General features: G+C 39.1%; 1 protein-coding gene across 2 annotated transcripts in view; it reads right to left on the minus strand.

Annotated features, from left to right (window-relative positions):
- The window catches only part of lrrc4ca (leucine rich repeat containing 4C, genome duplicate a), a 49,430-nt gene that overhangs the window by 13,420 nt on the left and 11,811 nt on the right, over positions 1–24,199 (minus strand). Inside the window, exon 2 of one of the 2 annotated variants that reach the window (XM_046395160.1) lies at positions 2,727–2,800. The gene's annotated coding sequence lies outside the window, so the exon portion shown is untranslated. Of the gene's footprint in view, positions 1–2,726; positions 3,035–24,199 lie in introns of those variants that run through there. The other variant, XM_046395161.1, reaches the window with a different exon arrangement.

The following is a 24,199-nucleotide window of genomic DNA, read 5'->3' on the forward strand; positions in this document are numbered from 1 at the left end:
GGTCGGCTTTACAAAGGACCTGCTAAGAGAGTGTATGCTATTGACAGCAAGGAAAGCAAAAGGTAGAGCTAAATGTCAAATAAAATGTGTTGGATGCATCTTATGATAGCAACAATGAGAGTGGGGGGACCTCTGGTGGTTTGGAATCACATCATTACAATAAAGAATTCTTTACCACAATGAAAACTGAATATAAATGAATTCTTGAGGGGAAACTCGCTAGTTAATCATCATTCAGCAAATTAATTATGATTAGATGTACATACAAACTGATTTTCAGCTTTGCCATTTTGAGCTGTGTGTGTCAGTAAAAATGCTAATAATTGCAAATCAGGATTTAGGCCATTTTTCTTAGTACAGTAGTGTTGTTTTCATGCTGGAGGATACTGGGATGTGTTTAAAGGTTGCAAATAACAATTTGGAGCCCTTCTCTCCTTTGATTGCTCAATCAATTCATTTTATTCTATAGGACAACACTGTGGTTAAAATATAATTTTGATTTGGCAATTAGAGATCAAATTTAACTGTCAAATAAGAGCAAATTTTCACACATTCTGCCACAAAAACCACAAATGTGATAATACTTCACGGGATATCACTGAGCAGATGAATTACTTAACAAATGAATGAGTTTCCTCACTGTTCTGTTTCATACCAGACACAGATTTTCCTTTTTCTTTTTTTTTAACCTTTGCCTTTAAACAGTCTGTGTCATATTCATACAAACACAACATCCCAATTTTAAGATGCTCACAACCACATTTCAAAGGCAAATTCACAGAAGTAATATTGCGATAGGAAAGTGATGCTCAACAACATGCCAAGATTAAAGCAGAGAACAGTGAAGCTCCAATTCGGAGAACACAGAGGGATTCTGTGAGGAGGCGTACTGTAAAGTTTTAGTTGTGATAGTCCTGTGCTAAAGTAAGACTAATTATGAGGTTTTTTTCTTCCAGTAACACATTACCGCATGTGAATACACATACACTTGGGGACATGTATGTGATCAGCCGTTCTTCTGAAACACGTTGCCAAAGAAAAAGGATACACTGTAGAGGAAATAAAACACATGATTTGATTCCATTGCACAGATTCAATATAATTTCCATGAAGAAACCCAATCTCCTGCCCCACTGGGATGGATATAAACGGTGGATAAAATAAGAGAAACACCACATGAAAAGGAGCTTTGAACTAAGTGAATCACAAAAGCAACTATCCATGCGAGTCATTTCAAATAAGTTGAATGCTATTTCGCGTTTAAAGAGGTCTCACAATCACCACTTTCATGTGTCAATTTGCACAGGAAAACCAAGGAACTAACAGAGTTTTAAAGAGGCCAGAGAGTGCCTGATTTGCTGCTGCATCGGCTGTAAAAACTCCAGAATGATTTATTATGGCAGGGATAACAGACAGTAAAATGGTGACAACATATGACCAACACAGACAAACAACATCATCAGCCAAGAGGAACAGAGGAACAGAAGTAAAAGCTCCCTGACACTGTGACAGTAGTTCACACCAAAAGAGCACACTCGTAGTGGTAGTTACAAGCATGAACTACAGCAGGTCTGTTCACACAAGACGCACGTTACTGCGTGCAGCCCAGCAGCTCTCTTTAAGAAAAAAGACTGACACAAAGGTGAACTGCCTTCTTACACTGTGAGCAGAGGTACCAACACAGAAAGACTGCCAAGAGTCATAAAGTTCCTCTTATTTTTTCACTTCATTAACTTTTTATCTTCCCATTTTCTCCACAGACTGACTTATGCATCCAAGCAGGAAGATAATTTCTCATTTAGTGCCAGGCTGTGATTGGGTAAAGGCAGAGTAAGAGCTATGAATCTCTCTCTGTATCTATCAATCAAATAATTTCTTAAAACATTTAATCCTCCTGTAGCATAGCTGACATTCTTCTGTCATTTCATGTTCCACAAGCAAGCAAAAACAGTAATTTTATATAGTAATTAATGGTAATTCTGTTGTATATTTTTGTGAAATATGAGCCTTCTATTTGAAGTCCATTGGACTCAGCATTTCCAAAACTATTGGCTATATATGCATGACTGTGCACCACATGTTAGCGACGACAATATTCGTCTGTGCCATAGAGGAACTAAAATTATAGCTGTGAAATGCAAAGCTATTGCTTCGGCAGTTAATTAACAGACTCACCAAAGACTAATGTCCTGTTCCTTGCAAATTACTATAGCAAAGCTACTAATACTGTAAGTATTCTGATGTTGGACATAAACAGTTTCAGTACAATAGCCTTGTCAGTCTGAATAAGCTTTTACCTAAGACTAATGGGAAAAGACACACAAAGAGCAACATAAAAGTCTAATATATTCAAATATATCCAAAATGGACATCTCTGGACTATTCTATGTTCCCACATGTGTAAGTGTAGTGTAGTAGTTTGCAGAGATAAAGGACTGATTTATTTTGGTTGAAAAGGTCCGATTTCAGGGAATATACAGAGTGAAAAAACAGGTAGATCCTTTGCACCTCTTTCTAAAACGGCTAAATATGATTGGTCAGAGATATGAACTACAGTATGTTATTTTAATTTAATGTGTCATATTCATCATAATCAAGGTTTAGATTAACCACTCACTTTTCTGCTGTAAAAAGTTCTGTTCTTTTTCTCTAAAAGCATCAGATCAACTCTGCACATGTGCTGTTGATTAAGTTAAGCCTCTGGTTCTATCAAATTCATTTCTTACCTGCCAATTTAATAACAGTTCCACAGGGTATTGGTCATCCTCATATTATTTTCCAATCCACCTTAAAGCTGTCCCTGAAATGACAAGAATACTTTGTAAGAATACTTTAAAACACAAAACAGATTTACAGTGATACAGTTTGTGGACATTCCATGGAATACAGCACATGAATAATGCACTGTTTTGGAAAGATTATGATGTATCTACTCTACTATAAAAAAAATGCAATTTCTAAACCCTCAGGATAGAGTACATCTAATTCAAAATTCTCTTTCTGTTTCTAAATAATCATTGGGTCATCTTGTTAGTTTTCCTTTCAACCACTTCCTCTCTGCTGATGCTGATATTTTAGTGCCTTTGAAAACCTCTGTGTAACAAGAAGAGATTCACTGTATGTTACCGTACTGTAAATCGGAAGAGCTCATTCCCTAGGGACAAGGGGACAGTCAAAGCCATAAAGCTTCACAAGCACACAGCCACACACAAACACATGTGTAGGATGCACACACACAAGGACATGTACACACAACACAGAGGACAGACCCTGCTGAATAAATTATGGGGGACAAAAGCAAACAGAGATAAAGCTCTCCGTCTCGCCCGCCATCCATTAGTGCAGTGCAGGAACTGTGAGTGAAAATGAGTGTGTGTTTGATCCACAGGAACATTACTGTGTGGGCCTATCATGACCCCAACCTTTGTTTTAAGATAAGGGTTTTTGCTGTCTCTGTCTCATGTAGGCAGCATTCTCGCTGAGTGCAGTTTTCATATTAGAGCTGCATCGCACTCAGATGACAGGCAGCTAATGACTGTAAAAACTATGCAAATTTAACCCATCGAATGTGCTAGAATAGAATAGAATAGTATAGAACAGAATCAGAATCAGAATCAGAATTCCTTTATTTATCCCCGAAGGGAAATTCTTTTTTGTACAGACATTGCACTTGCAGTATTCCCGACCAAGAAAGAAAAGTGAAGAGTATAAACATAGGATAAACAAAACAAGATAAGTATAAATCTAAAATCTAAAAGTACAGGTATTTACAATGTGTTCAAAATAACAGAATTAATTAGAGCATGCTTAAAAGTAGGGACTATTGAATTTTGAATTAATCAGTTGACATGGAACAGCTTGGCATGAGGTGTTTTTTTCTTTACAGTAAGTTCTTCAGACTGGCTTGAGAAATGTCTTGGACTCTTCTAAACTCTACTGAAGTCCAACCCCATGACACAAAGCCTGAACACCAGTTGTTCCTATTGATGATGGAAATCTTCAAAAATGGATTACACATATATAGATTTTTTTTTTAAAGTTGAATAATGTCCTAAAACAACTGGCAAATATCATTACTTTGCAAATGGGTAAGGAACTAGCACAATCAAGTGCAATTGCTCTGACCTGTTTTCAGGAACAGATTTGGTGTTCAAGTGAGACCTCATGGCAGCAACAGTATATGTGGGATTGACACTCTCCATGTTTATCTAAATGACAGTTTAACTCAGTTATGTGTTCTTATTGTTTTTAGGGATGTATATGGCACAGAAGAAGAAGAAGAAGCAAATCAGACTTTGTCTACACAAATGACTTATAAGTATTATTATATTACTTTAGTTTCCATGGGAGTTGTTGATATTAAGGAAAATGCAGAATATCATCAGACCTATCCATTAACTCTGATCTGAGTCTCCAGTCTACAGCTTTAACAGGCTACATACATGTATGGTACAATATATAATATACAGTAATAAATAAAACAGAATTGTTGGAAAGTTGGACAGGTAACATATTACGTACAATATAACCTGGTAATGTGGTACATATTGTAAAACAACATAAAGTGAAGCACAGTACTTTGAGGAAGAATTATCCAATGCTCTCTGGCTCAAACTTCATAAGAATGACAAATTATGCCCACAGATAGTGATGATGAATATGGGCTTTGCCGTTGTAATCATTATCATTGTTGTTATTATCAACAACATCAATTTCAACGCACGCACGTACACACGCATCCACCCACCTACACACACACACACACACACACACACACACACACACATACAAAACACCCCCTGGCCTTCTTCAGTCTTTGAGAAAACACTGCATCATTCCATTTTTCAAAGCATGTCTCAAGTCAGTGTTTCAGAATGTGTCTAAAAGATGTATGTTCTTTCTAATTAAAAATAAAAAACTATACCCAAACCTTAAACAAGCAGACAGCTTGGTGTGTCAGAGACAGCTGCTGCTTCGGTGGTGGTTGGGTCTTTCTAAGATAAGGACAAAATGAAAACAAAATGTGACATGTTTTTTTTTATAGTCTTTCTGTGTACATATGCAGTATTTTGTTACTGAACAGGAAGAAGAGTGCAGCACCTACAGCTCTGATCAAGTACGGTCACATTTTTTAGAAAAAGCGGCAAGATTTGCAATTTATCCCAAGAACTGTGGATATGAAATTGTTCTTTACATGTCATTATTTCCATGGTTTTCATTTTAATTTGACAAAAGAATATTAAGACAAAAAATTATGTCCAGCACCACACAACTACACTGCATGTCATTTACCCAAGATACATACCTACAGTACATCTGGAAAGTATTCACACTGCTCTGCTTTTTTTCCCTCAAAATTCTACACAAAATACCTCATAATGACAAAGTGAAACAAGTTTGCTTGAATTTTTTTGCAAAGTTATTAAAAATAAAAAAAAAAACATGTACATAAATATTCACACCCTGTGATCAATACTTTGTTGAAGCCCCTTTGGCAGAAATTACAGCTTCAAGTCTTTTTGTGTATGAACCTATAAGCTTGGCACAGTTATTTTTGGGCAGTTTCTCCCACTCTTCAATGCAGAACCTCGCAACCTCCATCAGGTTGGACGGGGAGTGTCGGTGCGTAGCCATTTTCAGATCTCTCCAGAGATGCTCAATAAGGTTCAAGTCTGGGCTCTGGCTGGGCCACTCAAGGACATTCACAGAGTTGTCCCGAAGCCACTCCTTTGTGATGTTGGCTGTATGCTTAGGGTCGTTGTCCTGTTGGAAGATTAACCTTCACCCCAGTCTGAGGTCCAGTGCACTCTGGTGCAGCAAGGATGTCTCTGTACGTTGCTGCAGTTATCTTTCCCTCAACCCTTACTAGTCTCCCAGTTCATGCTGCTGCAGAATATCCCCACAGCATGATGCTACCACCACCATGCTTCACGGCAGGAATGGTATTAGCCAGGTGATGAGCAGTGCCTGGTTTCCTGCAGACATGACACTTGTCTTTCAAGCCAAAGTGTTCACTCTTTGTTTCATCAGATCAGAGAATTTTGTTTCTCGTTGTCTGAGAGTCCTTCAGGTGCCTTTCGGCAAACTCCAGGTGGGCTTTCATATGGATTTCACTGAGGAGTGGCTTCCCCCTGGCCATTCTACCATACAGGCCTGATTGGCGGTGTGCTGCAGAAATGGTTGTCCTTCTTGAAGGTTCTCCCCTCTCCACAGAGAAACGCTGGAGCTCTGTCACAGTGACCATTAAGTTCTTGGTCACCTCCCTAAATAAGGCCCTTCTACCCTGATCACTCAGTTTAGTTGGGCAGCCAGCTTTAGGAAGAGTCCCGGTGGTTCCAAACTTCTTCCACTTACAGATTATGGAAGTCACTGTGCTCTTTGAAATTCAGCAGAAATCTTTCTGTACCCTTCGCTGGATCTGTGCCTCAACACAACCCTGTCTCGGAGGTCTACAGACAATTCCTTTGACTTCATGACTTGGTTTGTGCTCTAACATGCACTGTCAACTGCATGAGCTTATATAGACAGGTGTGAGCCTTTCCAAAGCATGCCCAATCAACTGAATTTACCACAGGTGGACTCAGCTCAAGTTGTTGAAGGATGATCAATGGAGACAGGATGCCCTTGAATTCAGTTCTGAGTATCTTGGTAAAGAGTGTGAATACTCACGTACATGTTACATTCTTTTTGTTTTCATTTTTAATAAATTTGCAAAATAATCAAGCAGACTTGTTTCACAAAAAAACATAGCACCATTATTGCAGAAATGACATTTATCGCCACCTCATATTTTGAACACGAAAGAAACATTTATTATCTCATCACATCTTCAACATCAGTCAGTCCAATAAACTTCGACTCGTATCTTCAGGGGTCTGTAGGACATCAAAGATCTACTCTTTATCTGCAGTGAACTCACTGAGATAAAGTCCCTCTGAAAGAGTAGCAGTCTTACAAATCAAGACTAATGTCAGTGCCTTCTGCTCCCCATCACAGCATATTTTGACCCGCGGGTCACACTACATCACCCACTGGAAATGACTAGAAATGCATGTCAGGATGAATCAATTTGCTGCACACAGCCACACGTTCAATTAATATCTTGGGTGGGGGTGGTCAGTGTGGTTTCCACTGTGGTGAGCACAGGCTCCCAGAGGAGCAGTGAGTGCTGAAATCAGCTCAGCTGTGCCTGCCATTTGTCATTATCTAATGGTAAATCCATCTGTGTCTGGTAGAAGGTCTTCACCAGGCCAAACTGCTAAATGAGCACACAGTAAGGAAGAGGGAAGGAATGAAGGACAAATAGATAGATAGATAGATAGATAGACAGACAGACAGACAGACAGACAGACAGACAGACAGACACTTTGTTAAAGGAGTGCCCCATGGCTTAAGTCCAAATGATGTTACTGGTAACAGCAGAGAGATCATTTAAGAAATTTAAGACCTATAAATTCTCCAAGGTTTGCTTTGACATGATGCAAATGTACTGAGAGGTTACCAAGCTATTTCTTCTATTTAAAAAAAAAAAAAGAAAGAAAGAAAGAAACGAGAAACGATGACGAGATAAAACAAATTAACAGACTTTAAAGTAGGCATTAAGATGGAATACAATTATCTGGAACAAAGAATGCAATTTTGTAATTCTCTCAATTACATGATCTGTGACTTAATTAAATTGGAATGTGGCTAAATCAGTACTTTAATATGATTTTAATTAATACATGTCTCAGCTATGTACACCATTTGTCAGCAGACAAAATGAGAGCTTACAGGCTTTTCAGGCATATTCTGTTTATCTCTGTGTGCTTGTATGTGTGTGTGCTTGTACAGGAATGCTTATGTCTGCACTGTATAATGAATTTACTGTCAATAAACTGTCACTGCAAATCAGACTTTATTGAAATGCATACAAATCTGTTGTAACATTGTGTGATAAACTGAAGTGATTCAGAAACAGTTGATATTGTTGCCACATTTTCTTATTTGCAATGGACAAACTGGTTGCAAGATGAGGCCTGTTTGTTTCTATTGGAAGGCTTCATGTAGTACTTGTCAGAGTGACACAAAACATGGCCATCTACATGTGCAGTGGAATTGAAATGGCGGGAGGGTCAGACTGCTACTGCCACATTATCCTTGACATGTACTTGTTGTCAGCGCATGGCACATTTTGTTTTAAATAAATGCGTTTTCAAACCTTGGTTAGCACCGCAGTTTAAATATTTGCTGCACCGAAGGGATGCCGCAGAGAAACCCACTGCAGAGTGGAATTAGTGCAATCAGGGGAGATATGGAATTAATATGTCTGATTAAGTGCCTGACTGAATTAGCATTTGGAGTCCAGAGAGAATTCAAGCAGGAGAGGAGGGATGAGATACGTTCTGTATAGAGCAAGAAAGGTTGACATACTGGGTTGTAGAGGAAAACAAGATAACATAGACATGAAGGGGAGGAGAAGAGGTAGAATGACTGTGATGCTGCTCTTGGTTTCACTCGGGCCAGTCTTGTCTTTGATTAATTATTTTTGACAAGAAAATGTTCCTTCTAGTCATCTGTCTGTGAACTGGATTCATAGTCACCCTTGTCTTAGCTTTTCACCAATATACACACCAGCTGTCAGTTGTTCGTGATGGGAAAGGTAATTGGTTTGACCCCATCAAAACAGTTAAGTCTTCCAAGACATTGTGATCTGTTTTCCCTAATGACCCTGTCATTAAGGAAGAAAGAACTATATGGAGAAGATGACATTAAGGATGACACAACATTGGAAATATTCAAAAGGAGGCATATAGGGACACAATACTAAAACTCCAAAGGCAGGGGGAGAAGTCAGGCAAAAGGTAGTTTGAGGAAAAACAGGGAAGATGAAAGACACAGACTGCATGGTCGGTCCAGAGAGAGAGGGGGGAGTAAATTACCAATAGGAAATCTCTCCTTCGAAAATGACTGACTATCATATGAAAGGCTGGCAAAAGCCTGTGAAGAAAAATGCTTGAGAACTGATGCCACGCTATGACAGGGTAATACAGGAGGCACACCACACTAAGCCACTCACAATATGTAAAGCAAATCAGTGACAACACAACCTGGAATTGTCCAATACGAAGATAATGCCGTATACAGTTTAAGACTAAAATTGATTGCGATAACAATCTTTGTTATTGAATAAATGAGAGAAAAATAGAGGAATACAATTACTCTTTTAAAAAAAAGCAGAGAATAAGAAGAATGGATCGCAGAGAGCGTGCGGAATAAATTGTAAGCTGAGGCTGAGAAATGAAACCATGAAATGAAAGTAGAATACAAATTTAGTGGAAAAGTGGTATATAGAAATGTTCTGGCAAATGAGTGTGATCTATGATCAAAGGAGGTGAGAGACACATGGAGGGGAAAAAAGATGAGGAGGGCAGTAGAATATATATGTTTTTGATTATCATTAATTTCCTGGTACGATGAGCATCATGGGGAGTCACAGGGTGTGTCTGTCTCCAGGAAGAGATGAGAGCAGTATCTGAAGTGGTTAGCATGCGGCACCATCAAAAGAACATGGCAAGCTGACAAATTGGAGAGATATTCTCTAATTTTCCCCTTCTGTTCTTCTTCGGATTTTACCCCTTTTGGATTTTCCTGCAGGAATTAAATAGCAAGCTTCAATTTGTGCACCATTTGATACGGGAACTGACTACACGGTACAGTCACATTAAGCTGTTTTATGATGAAATGCCTCTATCACACTATGCTATAAAACAAACTGAAAATCTGATCATTAAATGCTTAGGCAGTAAGTGTGTGCAGAATAAACAGCATAAATTATTTATTAGTTCGCTGTGTCGACACCAGCATTGTTGCTTCAGTTTGATTTTTTTGCTCTGTTATTAACATTGACTACATATGACAATGTTGGTTGGTCGACGAGGATCAATATCTTGACTCTCTGGCTAGTTACAATGAAGAATATTCATCATCCCGGAAGAATGACTGAAGTTAATTTTGGTGACCCCTCCTTGCCTTCTGCACAGCATTACTATAAAGCCAGACTTAGCTATGGATACTTATAGTGCACAGAATCCTAATATTTTTGGTGACCGTATTTTTACAAGCATTAACACCAAGCTTAATAGTTGTTCACAACAAATGGCAAAATGTGATCAACAAACTGCCATGAAATTTGCGAAGCACATTTAGTTGCATCAGAAGATGAACCATCCTATTTTGGATACAGAGTTTTTATCTGGTGCTATAATGCAATTAAGTGTTCAACATTAGATGCAAAAATAACAATAATAATAATAACATATTCTAATTCTACTCTGATTTGGATAATTGTGGTCCCCAAAGAATGAATCCTGTTTTCAGGCCTCTTTTGTGTCCTGATCTCTCTGTGGTTTCCTGAATAAACACAACTTAATTGAGTTGTGTTTTCTGCTGCTATCAGGCAACTATTTCCGCTTTACATATGTGTAAATAATGAAAATAATGGTAGGGAGATTGCAACAGCATTTTAGTTGCAATTAAGAAATCTCATATTTCTCTTTAAATCTAGTATTTCTTGACAAGAAATATTGCAACACGTTTTGTTAAATATATTCACAATTCCATGGAGCTGGACAATTTTAAGGACCCCATGTGCTTTCCATTACAGTAGAAAAAACTGACATTTTTTCTTCATCAAATACTTAATACTTGGTGTAATGAGCATTACATACTCTAGAGACAGCTATGGGGCTTGAGACTTTAGTGTTTGTTTTGTGTGTGCACGGGTGTGCTCATTGGTGTCTACATCATTTTCTATTCAGTATGCAAGCAAGGGTAAATGAACAAAATGTTTTTCATCACAAGTTTGCTTTGAAAAATCTAACCTTTCACTTTTTCTTAGACTCAAAAGGCAAAATTCAGTACACAAGCGAGTATAACAACTACTTAGCGCATGCATGTCTCTTCCTACATAGTGAGACAATTCTTCATGCAGCTTTCTGAAAATCCATGTGGATGCATTATATTGTGAGGTGCAAAACCATACAAAAGACGTGTCATCAGGCTACAGCTATGAACTATGCAAGAGAGTTGGTATACTGAAGTGGAGCTACCGCATTCCCTGTTGGGCTCAACGCTAGGGATCCTAAGCGGATTTTCAAAACGATATCAGCGCTAAGCAGAGCATTAATTACAGGTATCAGGAGCTGAAGTTGATAGCAGAGTTAAGAATGAAAATGCTGACATGCTACCAGAATACCGAGGTAATATGAAGGCCAGATTAAAATGCTACATAGCATTATTATGCTAAACACAGGCACTGGAAGATAGAGAAAGAGAGGGAAGAGAGGAGGTGAGCCTATTATAAAGCATATTGGAACATGTGAATCCATGTCTTCCTAGAGCTAAGTTACAAAACTGTTGTGATGACTATACAGAGTAGAAGAGGAACATGCTTGTGTAAGATGTCCACACGGGTCCACATCTTAACGTGAATTACTAGAGCATGACATTCCCTGTTTTGTGTCAGTAACCACAGTAAATCTAAGATTAAAAAATAATAATGCTGAATGTATAATGAAAGATTTGTGTTGACAAGTGTAAAGTAGAAAGACATACATGCAGTAGATATCCTCTGCTCTATTCAGCCTTTTGCATGAAAGCTCAGGGAGGCATCTGATAGCAGGGAACACTCGTCATGCACAATCGGCCATGAGTCTGTCTTTTGACGAGGCCATCAGCCTCACAGCGCTTTCCAGAACAATCTTGCACCAGACTAGCCTTTAGCTTCAGTGCCCGGCAGCACCAGCTGCTATGTTCTGCCTGTCGTGCTTCCACAAGGAGCAAAGAGATAAGTAAATGTTTCACTTATTCCATGTACAAAAGCAGTTTTGTGCCATTGTGCCATGTATCTTGACACAGGGTGATGACACTGGCTTGAAGGAGACATCTCTCAGAGGACAGAGGTAGACTGATACATCAGATACTTCAGCATATGAGTTGTCATGAAGCCAAATTTGCTTAAGTGAGAAGGAACAAAGACAAAAATGATGATGCAGGGTAGGTGTTCATTCTGAGTTGGTCACTTTGTTCGTTGGTAAAAAAAAACAAAATTTACTTTTGAGCTGACTGATATGAGAATATTTAATATAATACATACATGATATAATACAAATATAATACATAGTAATTACAAATTACAATGCCATCCACTGTAATTTTAAATTACTTCTAATACATACAAAGTACAACAAATCATGCTGAAGTATACAGATGTGTATGCAGCGCAAGCATGCTGTGGTCATCTACATCTGCAGTACATATAGACAGAGTGTAGATGTGACAGTGTGTGAAAAAAGATTAAGTTAAAGAGGGGAGACAGAGAGATAACTACATGGAAAGTGAACACTGCTCTTGGGAAAGCTCTCTTTCACTCTCAGAGGAGAGGGAGGCCGTCTGAAGAGGTTATTTATTTTTCATCTGGCAATGGAAACTGAAGAGCGGTGGGGAGAGTCCCAGTGGAATTACTGACTGGAGATGGGGCTCCTGGGGCTACTGTCTCTCTCTTCTCCCTCTTTCTCCCACTCCCGCTCACTTTCCATCTCCCACCTTTCTGATCTTCACCAGAGAGCTGCCACTGTCTCTCTGGGAGAAGGGAGAAGAGGAGAAGGAAAAGAGGAGCTGCTCATTCTCAATGCCATCTTTGCCTGCCTCACAGTCAAACTTGATTCATCCCACACTCCTGTGGTCTGCAGAGCTTTCCTTGGCTTTGCTCAGCTGTAACTGCATTGAGCAAAGCCAAGCTGTGTTGTTCTTCAGGCTCCTCCTAGGCTTGTCTGCCTCTACGTGGGAAGCATAGCTTCTTATCCCAGCCCTCCTCATTAACAGCATTCCCATCACACTCCAGAGTCATTAAAAGAGCCACTTGTCCTCCCCCATCCCCTCTAGTGTTTTCCTTTCATCATTCCATTTCTCTGTTCGGATGAACTGGCAATGGGAATGTCTGACACCTTTACTCCACCAGGACCAGACTGAATTATTGGGAGGCAGAAAAGTGGGGCTACATAAGCTTTGTAAGGCTGCCTCTCTATGACCTGGTGCAGGCATTCTTGTGTTATCATGGGAGCCCATGAAAGACTGCCTTCCTGCTTCCAATTTCTCTTAATGAACAAAGGTGTCAGATGCATCCTTACATTCAGGCCATTTGGGAGGTTCTCCATAGCAGCAAAAAGTCAAGATACTAAAAATAAGAGTGCTGCAGAAAGTATTCAAGGGAGCTCATACTTTTAGACTGATGTGAGACAATCCCTTCCCTTTTCTTCCATCTAGGGAGGAACCCAGGCTATGTGTCAGTGCAGGTTTTCAGCAAGCACATAATTAAGATGACATTGTTGCTACAGTGTAGTAACATGCTCCTCAGCAGCAAAGCCCCTCTGAACGAATTCTCACCTGGCCAGAGCGTGGTACCACAGGAGTTTGCCATTTTTACATGACTTTCTTCCACATTATGGCTGTCATGCCAATACACACACCCTCTCTGCTATCTTATTTTATAAGCTGGATAAAAACAGGATCAGAAATGATGAACCATCACATGCTTTTACATTTTTATGGAGGGAGAGAGAAAGGGTGTACGAGAAGAGGGGCTAATAGAGGACCTGCTGCAAGAGTAGAGTAGTGTTGGTATCGGGACACACTCTTCATTATTCCTCAAATAGAAACAAGCCCAGCCTGTGCTAATCTCCCTCACAACAGTAACACTAAAATGGACTCCGCTTTCACTGCCTCTCAAAGCCACGAGCTAACAATGGATGTAGAAGAAATCAAATTTACACCCCCATGCAACAACCTCCATATTTTCTCCCTCTTTCCTTTGCCTGTCCCTTTCTTTGCTTTTCTGTCTCTCTCTCCTTTATCTTCCACTGCACTCCACCCCCCACCTAGTTAGCTTCATTGGTTAGACAGAAAGAATGCTGAGGATGCAGGACTAAGGGGAAACCAGCATCAATTAGACTTTATAGTGCATGTTATATATATAATATGCTTTCTTGGGGTGCCTGTTTTCATGTGCTCAGAGATGTAAATTTAATCAAATATTCTCTTCACATGGTCCAACAAATTTTAACACTTGTATCTGGATGAACAGCCTGTATGTATCAACATCGATGCAATATGCAAAGAGCCTCTAATTATTTACATCTTGCATGGAAGAAATCATACCTATTTAATTAAGTGGTATTTTGACATGAATATATAATAAAAGTCACACTTGTTTAATAATTTTCTCATTCTTTTCTTACGTTCTTTTTCTCACTGGATACCATACACACGTTATGTAACAGAAGAGATCAAACCACTTTGATAATTCAGCTGAGAACACTAGAGACACTGTAGGAAACAAATTAAACATGATAACTAAGACTGTGCTTCCCCCCATGTGGATCGGATAGATGGGGTAATGCATGTCTGGGAGTGAGACAGAGAGAGGGGAGAGAAAGTGTGAGACAGCAGCTGTGATTCCCCTCTATTTCTTTTCTGGGAGGACTGCCAGGTCAGATGGCACGGCACAACGTGACCTGTGTAAAATGTTTCTGCCATTTTCCAGTGTTTTATCTTTCTATTTTAACTGTGCAGTGTAAATTTTGACCCATCCTGAAAAAAATGTGGAAGATCTGAATGGAATGCTAACGGCAACCTTTCATTTAAATCCACTCCTCTCTCCTCCAATAGTATCCTGTTGATAGAGAGCTGAGAAAACCCGATGGAATAAAATGGACATCTCAATATAGACATCTCATGAGTGAAGATGTCTGTGCTACTTCATAATCACAGTCAATAATAATAATAAGAATAATCTTACAAGATTTTGATGATTTCTTTTATAACATATCTTATTTTGTAACAACACAGAAAACATGTTTCAAACATTATCATGGAAGTTTGCATTTATTTTAGCTCCATTAATGATGTTGGATTTTAGATTCTGTATGATTAAAGTTATTTGGCTTCATCAATATGGAGCACTTGAGTACATCAAGGACATCATGCATAACAAGTGCAAAACAATTAAAGAGGGAGTGAGATGAGAAGGTATAATAGGTCATCAGTCTAGTGTTACAGGTCAACAAATAAGCTTGCTGTAGTGTCCTTAATTACCTTCTGCTTTTCTGCTATTGAAGATTTTTCTTTTCAAACTGAGATCAAACACCAAATTTTACTTTTTATTTCTCCTGCAAGGTGCTAGTAGGGGCAGAAAGCAATACCTTATAATATAATGCAATTTAATACCGAAAGGCTGCAAAATGAGGCCAGGAAAATTAAAGTATTGACTAAACACTTCTGATATGGTCTCATCAAAGAGAGAACATTTTGTTCTATTTTATTGCTGGGGTGCTGGGTTGGACACTGTTTTGTTGATTTTTTTTTTTTTGGATTTTTTTTTTATTATTTTTGTTGTGTAGTGTTGGCTGAATAGTAAAATATAAGTCAGATTTGAAGAATACAAAGTTACTAAGGCCATGTTGAGTCAGTACACAAATATATATTTTCTAAATATGAAATTTCAGCAACTATGTCTTTTTAATCATGAATATGTATAATGTGTTATTATAGTGGCCATATAGTGGTCATTCTAGTCACCCATCATTCCTCACTTGATACGTGAATGACACCATTATCTTGAAACACACATTCACTTTATACATTCTAAGTCAAAGAGGAAGTATTGTCATGTTTTGATGTGGAACAGTGTTGATTTGGGTGTGGTAGTTGAGTATACAAAGGATTCAGCAAAGTAGACCAGGTCCTGTCTTACAACAGAAGATCGCTTTCCTTTCATCATGAAGGAAATATTTAATTAATGTTAACCAAGTGGTTACAGTTAAGTGTGCCAGTGCCTGTACTTAACTATATTTAAGCAAATCAGATAAGAAGTCGTATTTGATATATTGATGATTTCAGAAATTACATATTTTATGCTTTTTAGATACATTTTTGTTAGTTTCATTGGTTGATGACAACCATAAGACGCACTTAAAGGCCTAAAAAGAGGACCTTGAGTTGAGATTACATTGTCAAACATAAGTCAAGAAAATGCTCAAGATTTATTTTTACTTTGAATATGAAGACTTCTTCTATTTGTTATTTTATCGTTTATATGTTTATTTATTCTGTTGCTTTTTTTTTCTTTCCGTATAAATCACCTTCTAACATTAGAAGTAATAGATTATCCATGTACTAAAGCCTATTACTAAGTATTATCAAGGAAAATAAGAACAACCCCAGGTTTCTTTTCAGCACTGCAGCCAGGATGAGTGCCAAAGCGCTACTGAGTCTTGTATTCCTAACCACTGTATTCTCACAACCCTCACTAGTAATGACTTTATGACTTTTTTTAATAATACATTATACTTACTACAGACAGATTTCATCACCTCCTGCCCTCAGATGGCATCGATCTATCTTCAAACAGTAACCTTAGAAACAGTGGTAGTAGACCCCATCCCAACTAGGCTGCTTGAAGAAGTTTTACTCTTGCTTAGCTCTTCTCCACTAGATATTTTCAATTTGTATATACTCACAGGCTGTACATCACAGTCCATAAAAGATGGTGTAATTAAACCTATCCTTAAAAAGCCTAGTCTTGATGCAGATTTTAGTGAACTACAGACCTCTAACGTTCATTTTCTCTTTAAGGTCCTTCAGAAAGCAGATGCCAATCATCTATACAACTTTCTATGCTTATTTGAGGAATTACAGTCATATTTTTGAGTGCATCACAGCACAGAGCCTACATTGGTCAAAGTTATAAATCACCTTCTAATTGCATCACACTCTGGGTGGAACTCTGTACCTTTATTGAAACACCTTAGTGTTGCATTTGATACCATTAAATGTCATATCTTATCACACAAACCGGAACGTTTAATTGGCATTAAAGGAACCGCATTAATTTGGTCCTAATTATGAAATCAGTTTCAGTTTGTACATTCTAACAATTAATCCTACATGCACACCAAAGTTAATCACTGAACTCCACAAAGTTCTGTGCTCAGACCAATACTGTTCAACTTATACATCATCGCTGCCCCCTGAAAAAAACGTGTCCCCAAAATGTGTGTTTTCCAGGAGCATGTTTTTTACAATGCGCTCCAATCATGTGTGGTTATTTACGATCCTCCGGTCTCATTATTATGTCCCACCAAACTTGATTGCAGGCTATTCTACATCTCCACTTATCACATTACACTAACAAAAGCTTTTGGTTTGCATTTCATATTGGAATAAAGATAAATCATGGGCAAGTAGTAATCTGATATTGATGTGCACACGTCAGTTTGACTGATGTTTGTATAACTGGCCAACACATCAGTTGCTAAGGAGGAATGCGGACATGCTGTACAATGTAAAATGTCATAAACATAAAAAGTGGAGATACGTTTTTTTTTTCATCAGACAGCGACGATATGCTTCTTGTAGGTAATATTATTAAGAAACAGTTTTCATTGCTGTGCAGATGGCACTCATTTATCTTTGAAGCTGTTTTGTTGAAGGGTTTTCTTTCAGGTACTCCGACTTCCTCTCACAATCCAAGAAATATGCACATTAAGTTGATTGGCTACTCTACATTGCCCCTAGGCGAGAGAGTGTGCAGGCGTGGTTGTATGTCTTTGTGTGTCAGTCCTGCGATTGACTTGCAACCAGTCCAGAGTGTGCCCCACCTCTCGCCTGTAGTCAGCTGGGATAGGCTGTAAAAAATGAAGTTATTGTGCTGAGCCCTAAATTTCTTAGGTTATCTTCAATGTCCTTTAACTCTCACATTTCAAGAATTGCCTACTTTCACCTGCATAACATCATCCACATTCTCCGAAAAGTTACAGAAACATTAGTCCACACATTTCTCACTTCCAGGCTGGATTAATAAATCTCTGTATTTTAAGGCTGCTCCATTACCTTGGTAATAGGACCTAATCCAGGATGCTGTTGCACATGTACTGACAAGAACCTTTCCACACTGATTCCCTGTAAATTCCAGGATAAACTTCAAAATCCTTCCCTCTGCCTTATTATCTGACTAGATTCCAGAATGGGAGCCAGAGCCTTTAGTTGTCAAGCTTATCTCCTGCGGAACCATCTTCCAGTCCCTGTCTGGGAGGCAGACACCCTCTCTACATTTAAGTGCAGGCTTAAAACTCTCCTTTTTGATAAAGCTTATATTTTGGGCTGGCTTAGGTTAGCCTCTAGTTATACTGCTATAGGCTTAGACTACCGGTTAACTGCCCACAATACACAGATCTTATCTTTCCTCCTCTCCCTGTCCTCCACACATTCATGACACATTAACATTAATGCAGTGATACTAACTTGACATCTCTTTGTGCTTTCTTGTCTTACAGGTTTCCATAGATTGTGGCTGAGCCTCCTGCTGTGCTTCTGCTTGATGCTGACTTCTACAATTCTTATTAGTCATATTATTAATATTATTTCTGTTGCTATCCGTCTCTATGTCTCGCCTCTTCCTGTCTCTCTCCCCTGTCTATCTGTCCGTCTCTCTCTCAACCCAAACAAGTAAGCCACCCACCCAGAGCCTGATTTTAGAATTGTAGGTAGAGTTGAAATCCGTTTCAGTCAGAATGTGTAGATGACTCAATTTTTAACTGGAGACATACATACATGCTTACAATTCAACTGTCAGCCATTTATAGGTGCCTGGATTATCTTAGAACGCATGTTAGCATTGAAACTCACAATCACTAAAGAAATGCTTTCAATGAGCAGGAAATGAATCAACCAATGCAGCCCTCACCATACACACTTTTACACACACGCACCACCTCTGATTTCCTTATCGAAATAGGCCTGTTATACAATTGAATTGTGGTGAATCATTATACGTTGGTGTCGTCTCCTGGTGGTTTACATAACCAGGATCTAATAATAGAACAAGTGCGCAAATGCTCTCACACAGTACTACTGGTGCTCCCTGACCAAGAGACGGTACTCAGGTTCGTAGCTCCATTATGAGAATGAGTCCGGCAGAGAGCAACAGACACACACACACACACACATACACACACTAAAAGAGAGAGAGAGAGAGATGAACCGAAGAAGTACATTTCCCGTGTCACATGCCTGCAGTTCACCCTGCCGAGTCACAGGTGTCTTGGCCTTTGTGGTTTTACAAAAATGCATAAATGTCTTAAGGACATCCAATTTGGCGTAAAAAAAAGCATGGATCAAAACAGTGGTGTACACAGTCTTGTTTCAGATTTGCTCATGAGACAGGGTGCTGTTTCAGTTCGAACTTGAACACATATCCCATTACAGATGATGCTGGAGCACTCAGTGCTACAAGCTGTTTACAGCACTCACAATGGTGTCTGCAACAACGCATCATCAGAGAGTGTGACTTCAGCCTGTAATGAATTCTTACATGTGTGAAGGGAACCAACAGAGACAACCACACAAACAGTATAACTATATGACTGGTTAAGAAATAAACTGAGAAGCATTATAGATTCCACTGTGCTTTCATCTCTACACAGACTGTTATGCTAAAACACAGAAAGGATTTGCATTTCTTGACCTTCTATCAAAAATACAAGTGCTGTAAAATGTGAGATGAAAAAAAAAAATCAAAGCTTGTGTTTTTATATAGGACGTCTGACAAATCTGGCAGCTAAACCTTCATTCCTGACAAATTACTGGCAGACAAATTACAGAGCTTCAGCTGGAGACGAACAAAAGCCTGACTGAGGGACATGCTCAGCTGGCAGACATTTAACATTAGCTGGAGACCCCGGGAATGTGTATGTGTGTGTGTGGGTGCGTGTGTGTGTGTGTGTGTGTGTGCACGTGTGTGTGTCTGAGAGTGAGTGAGAGAGAGAGAGAAAGAGAGACTCAATGTTAGCAGTCACATCACATCACAGTTTGCAGCCACATTGATTAAGAAAGTCACCATGCAGACTAATTTGGACATGGAGCAGACTAAACGATTACTGGCAACTGCAGATTTCATGTGAGGACATCAGAAGACTTTATTGTTGATGCACTTATGCACTGCCATACTCTCAATATTTTTTCTTCCTTTTATGTATGTTTTAATTATGTTATCCATCCTGAATATTGCATACTGTATGTATATGTGTGAGTACTGGTATGTTGACATGTGTAATCAGGTCTTGTGTCAGTGTGGGTGTATAAATGGTTTTATTATAAGGGAACAGAACATCAGTATGTTGCGTGTACTGTACTGTATTTGTGTGGGGGTTTTTTTATTTATCTTTCTCCATTTGAGGATGCAGTCCTTTGAGAGATGCAGAGCAAATTCTATTGTAAACCTAGAGCTACTGAGGGACTGCCGGCGCCAAAGTCATCCATCAGAACTGGACATGTCCCCCATATGCAAACAAATGAATTAGCGTACTTGCCTCCCACTGGGCCTGTGCCACAGCGGAGTAAAATATGGTGCAAGGATGTTAGGAGAGGTGAAGGGATGCCATATAATAAGGTAAAGATTAGAAAACCCTTTTGTGGCACCAGATTGAAAGGACAGGCAAATATAAGGACAAATGAGGAATAAGGTCAAGTGAATCAGTTCTGTGAAAATGAGAAGAGGCCAAGACAGAGTGTTAAAACTCTTCCCCTCTTTTGAAGTGAGCAGTGCTGAAGACAGTGTGGCTGTAAGATCTGTGGTTATCCTTTAAAGGGTCTGTAATCACTGGAAGTGGGTGCACAAGAACCCGACTGCACACAGCTGTGTGTCAGTTTTTGTGGCACTGTGGTGCTGCTGTCCTCTAGGAATGATTAACCCAGAAGAGCTTAATATAGAAAGAGAGGAAGAAATAGATAGGAGAGATGGATGAGAGAGGGAGAGAATGAGAGAGAGAGAGAGAGAGAGAGAGAGAGAGAGAGAGGAGGGCAAAGAGGACATTATTGTATTCCATGGAGAGACTACTCTTTACATCTGCACATCAAACTATGCTCACCACCATTTAGCAATCTGTCTGCTAATTAATCATGCACTGTAATCAGTCAGAGGCACTCAACAACTAAGTGTGTGTTGGCGTGGCTGGCTACATCATGTGTTGGGAAATAGGTACACAGCGAAAAAATCGGTACGCCATGTAGCTGGGGTAGTCTTCACACATGTAGCTACAATATTCAAGCAGTAAGGCTTTGACATTTAAGGTATGAATTCAGATTTAATTTTCTATATTGTTGCTTCTCCATGCTTCAGATAAAAAGCAGAGTTCAATTGGTGCAGTATGTATACTCTCCCCTGAACTGTCTCATGTTGATGACTGACTCCTGGATTTTGTGAGCTTATTATTAGTGTAACTTCTGATTTTGGAAAGCTATAAAATCTAAACGCATACAATATTCTTGATGCTGATAATGACCTCCATAGAGGTGATATTACAGTGACTCGAGATAGATTGGCTGCATTGCCACCAGGACGAGCAATCATGTCTGCAGCTATTCTGGCTAATTGTGACATGGTGGCAGAGGCAGCAGGGGTGGGCTGGGTTAGCATCCGACACAGTATGCCAGCCAAGCCTGCTAGCTCACAGACAGCCATCAGCGCTAATCTCCCGCAAAGTACTAACAATAGCGCTGATGTGCTTGCTTTCTGGAGAAGCTTTGCTCCCCCCAAGCCTGCTTGTTTGTGCAGTGCCCCAGCAGCCAGCCGTCTTTAGCTTTCCCATTACCAAGGAAACACTGGAGCTGAAATCAGCTGGGGTATTGTTGCTCCACTGGAATGGCTGAGTGATTGAAGGCACACAGGTTGCAGGATTCAGCATGGTGTGAGCTGGGAAATGTGGAAAATGTGGATAAACAGTTCTCTAAACCAATTACTTTATATAAAGCACACTGAGATTAGTGAAAGAGAAAAATGCAGGATGGTGGAGATGGGAGAAGAAGATTCAGTACTTTGTGTTTACCTAAGTGGACAGGATAAGACATTTGAGAAAGAGACAGCTAACAAAATGACAGTATTTAAAATAATGCAAGTCAGCCGAAAATGATGACAGCGATACATGTGGAATCAGTTTCATTTTAAACATTTACTTCAGTTGAAACAATGGCTGATCATATGTGCCTCCCCCATTAGTTCTCTGCTTTATATCTATATAGTGCTTCTTCATATTCAATCCTCTACTGTTTGCCACAGTGCAGTTCCACCAAGGGGGGGGGGGGGGGGGACTCTGTCTTCTTAAAGCAGCAGTTTAAAAGACAGAGATAGACAGAATGGAAGATTGGTACGGTTCACACCTTTTGTTTTGTTTTATTTTCAGTTTTCAGTTATCAAAATGCTCTAGTAACTATGAGCCACCACATAATATTTTGTTGGACAGTTGTGTACAGTTGTGTACAGTTTTTCAAAACACATAGAATCTGCATAATGTATTATGTGCTATTTGTCATTACCCACAGTAATAAAAAGACCAATTACTTATTTCAAAGTAAAGATATTAAAATCTAAATTGTAGCTTAAATTGATAATTGATGATACAGGAAATTTGTTTTCCTAGTTGTTACTCAGTTGCAGTTTAACACTTTTTCAGTGCATGCCCTCATTTACCTTCACCAATTGCAAGGATTCAAGGATTAAATGAATAATAAAACTAAATGTGTTAATACTGTATATGTAGGCCTATGCAAACCAGAATATGATCTCTCTTTCATCAGACTAACAGTTGCACCCTGTTTTTACTTTCATATTTCTAAGCATATGTGGTCTAGCACATTTCATAAGGTCTTTAAATCTTGTAACAACCCCTGGGCATTGAGCTTAAAACATGGCAAATTACATTGGACCTCAGCTGCACTGAAAAAGGGGGGGGCTCCCCCCACGGTATGTCAAAGTGTAATCCTCCATTTTAACACACTCCCACACTCAAGCTTTCTTTACTTGTCTGTTTGTATTTCTCTCTTCTTGCACCTTGAGGTTGTTCAAAAATATAAACTGTGGATAAGGTCTAAGATGTGGTGGTTCCTGCAAATTTCATCTCACATTATAGAAACAGCAACTGTCATTCAAAATGCTAGTTCACTGCAAAGCCCAAAGGAAGGGGCATCATTATGCCAGACACTTCCTTCATTAGGTAGAGTGATAGAGAGGAGGCTTCCCAATCCCACTAAGCTGAATGACAGCCAAAGACACAGTAAGAGAAAGTGGGACTGCAATGTCACATACGACAGCAGGTTAGTAGGCATCTGGCAAGTGGACATTAACTTGCTGCTTGAGTTCACACGCAGGTCTGACACACCAAAAGCCAGAGCAACCACAATCAGCACACAGAGTGTTTGGAGCACACACAGCAGTCTTCTTGGCCTGTTACCCATTTTCAAGGTGAGGGAGACATTAAACTAAATGGGTGGTACATTTCACAATCAAATAAAATAGATAATGATGTGCCGGCAGCAAGTTCTATTCATGGATCTATTCAGTGCCAAAGTACCTTATGCTGACCAGGTTCCACAAAGGTGAATTGGGGTGCACTGCACCTTGCAGTCTTAAATTTGTTTTTCAGCGTCTTTGCTTATAAGTGCCTGAGGACAGTCCACATTCTTTGATTTAATTCTGTTTGATTAATTTCACGGTGCTTGGAATGGTATTTAACACTGAAATAATATTCGTATCACACAATACACTGTTCTCCTCCAACGCTTGTTTCAAGTTGGCCTGAATGATGGTATGCCGTCTAGCTCTTAGTTGGCTTGCTAGTCAGCCTGGGACCAGTTTATACACTTTCCACAGTGTAAAACTAGAGAAGAAACAACATGCTCTTCCCTTTTCAAATCAAGTAACAATAAGCACTGAAGACAGCACTGCTTCAGCACTCTCAGGGGTTTTATTAGCTGCTATAAATATTACAACACTATTATTTAAATTAAGATTGCAATACCAAACTCTTTTCAGGCCCATTTTTAAATCAATAATTTGCTTATCTTGGATAACATAAGCAAATGTAATGTTAACGTATCGGCAATACAGTCATATGTACAAGAAACGGTGCAAATTTCCCACCTTCAGCTTAAAAATCTTAGCCAGCTAAATGGTACTGGGTTGATAATTTGAATTCATTTAACATTATGAATGTATGTGTATATTTACTTTAAATAATGATAAAATAATCCTGTTGACAGACAGATGAAAAGTTAGTGGAAACTGGAAAAAACAAAAACAAGACAAACCAACAAACAAAAAAGAAACAAA

The sequence above is a fragment of the Scatophagus argus genome, chromosome 7 (genome assembly GCF_020382885.2).
Source record: "Scatophagus argus isolate fScaArg1 chromosome 7, fScaArg1.pri, whole genome shotgun sequence".
Taxonomy (NCBI): Eukaryota; Metazoa; Chordata; class Actinopteri; family Scatophagidae; genus Scatophagus; species Scatophagus argus.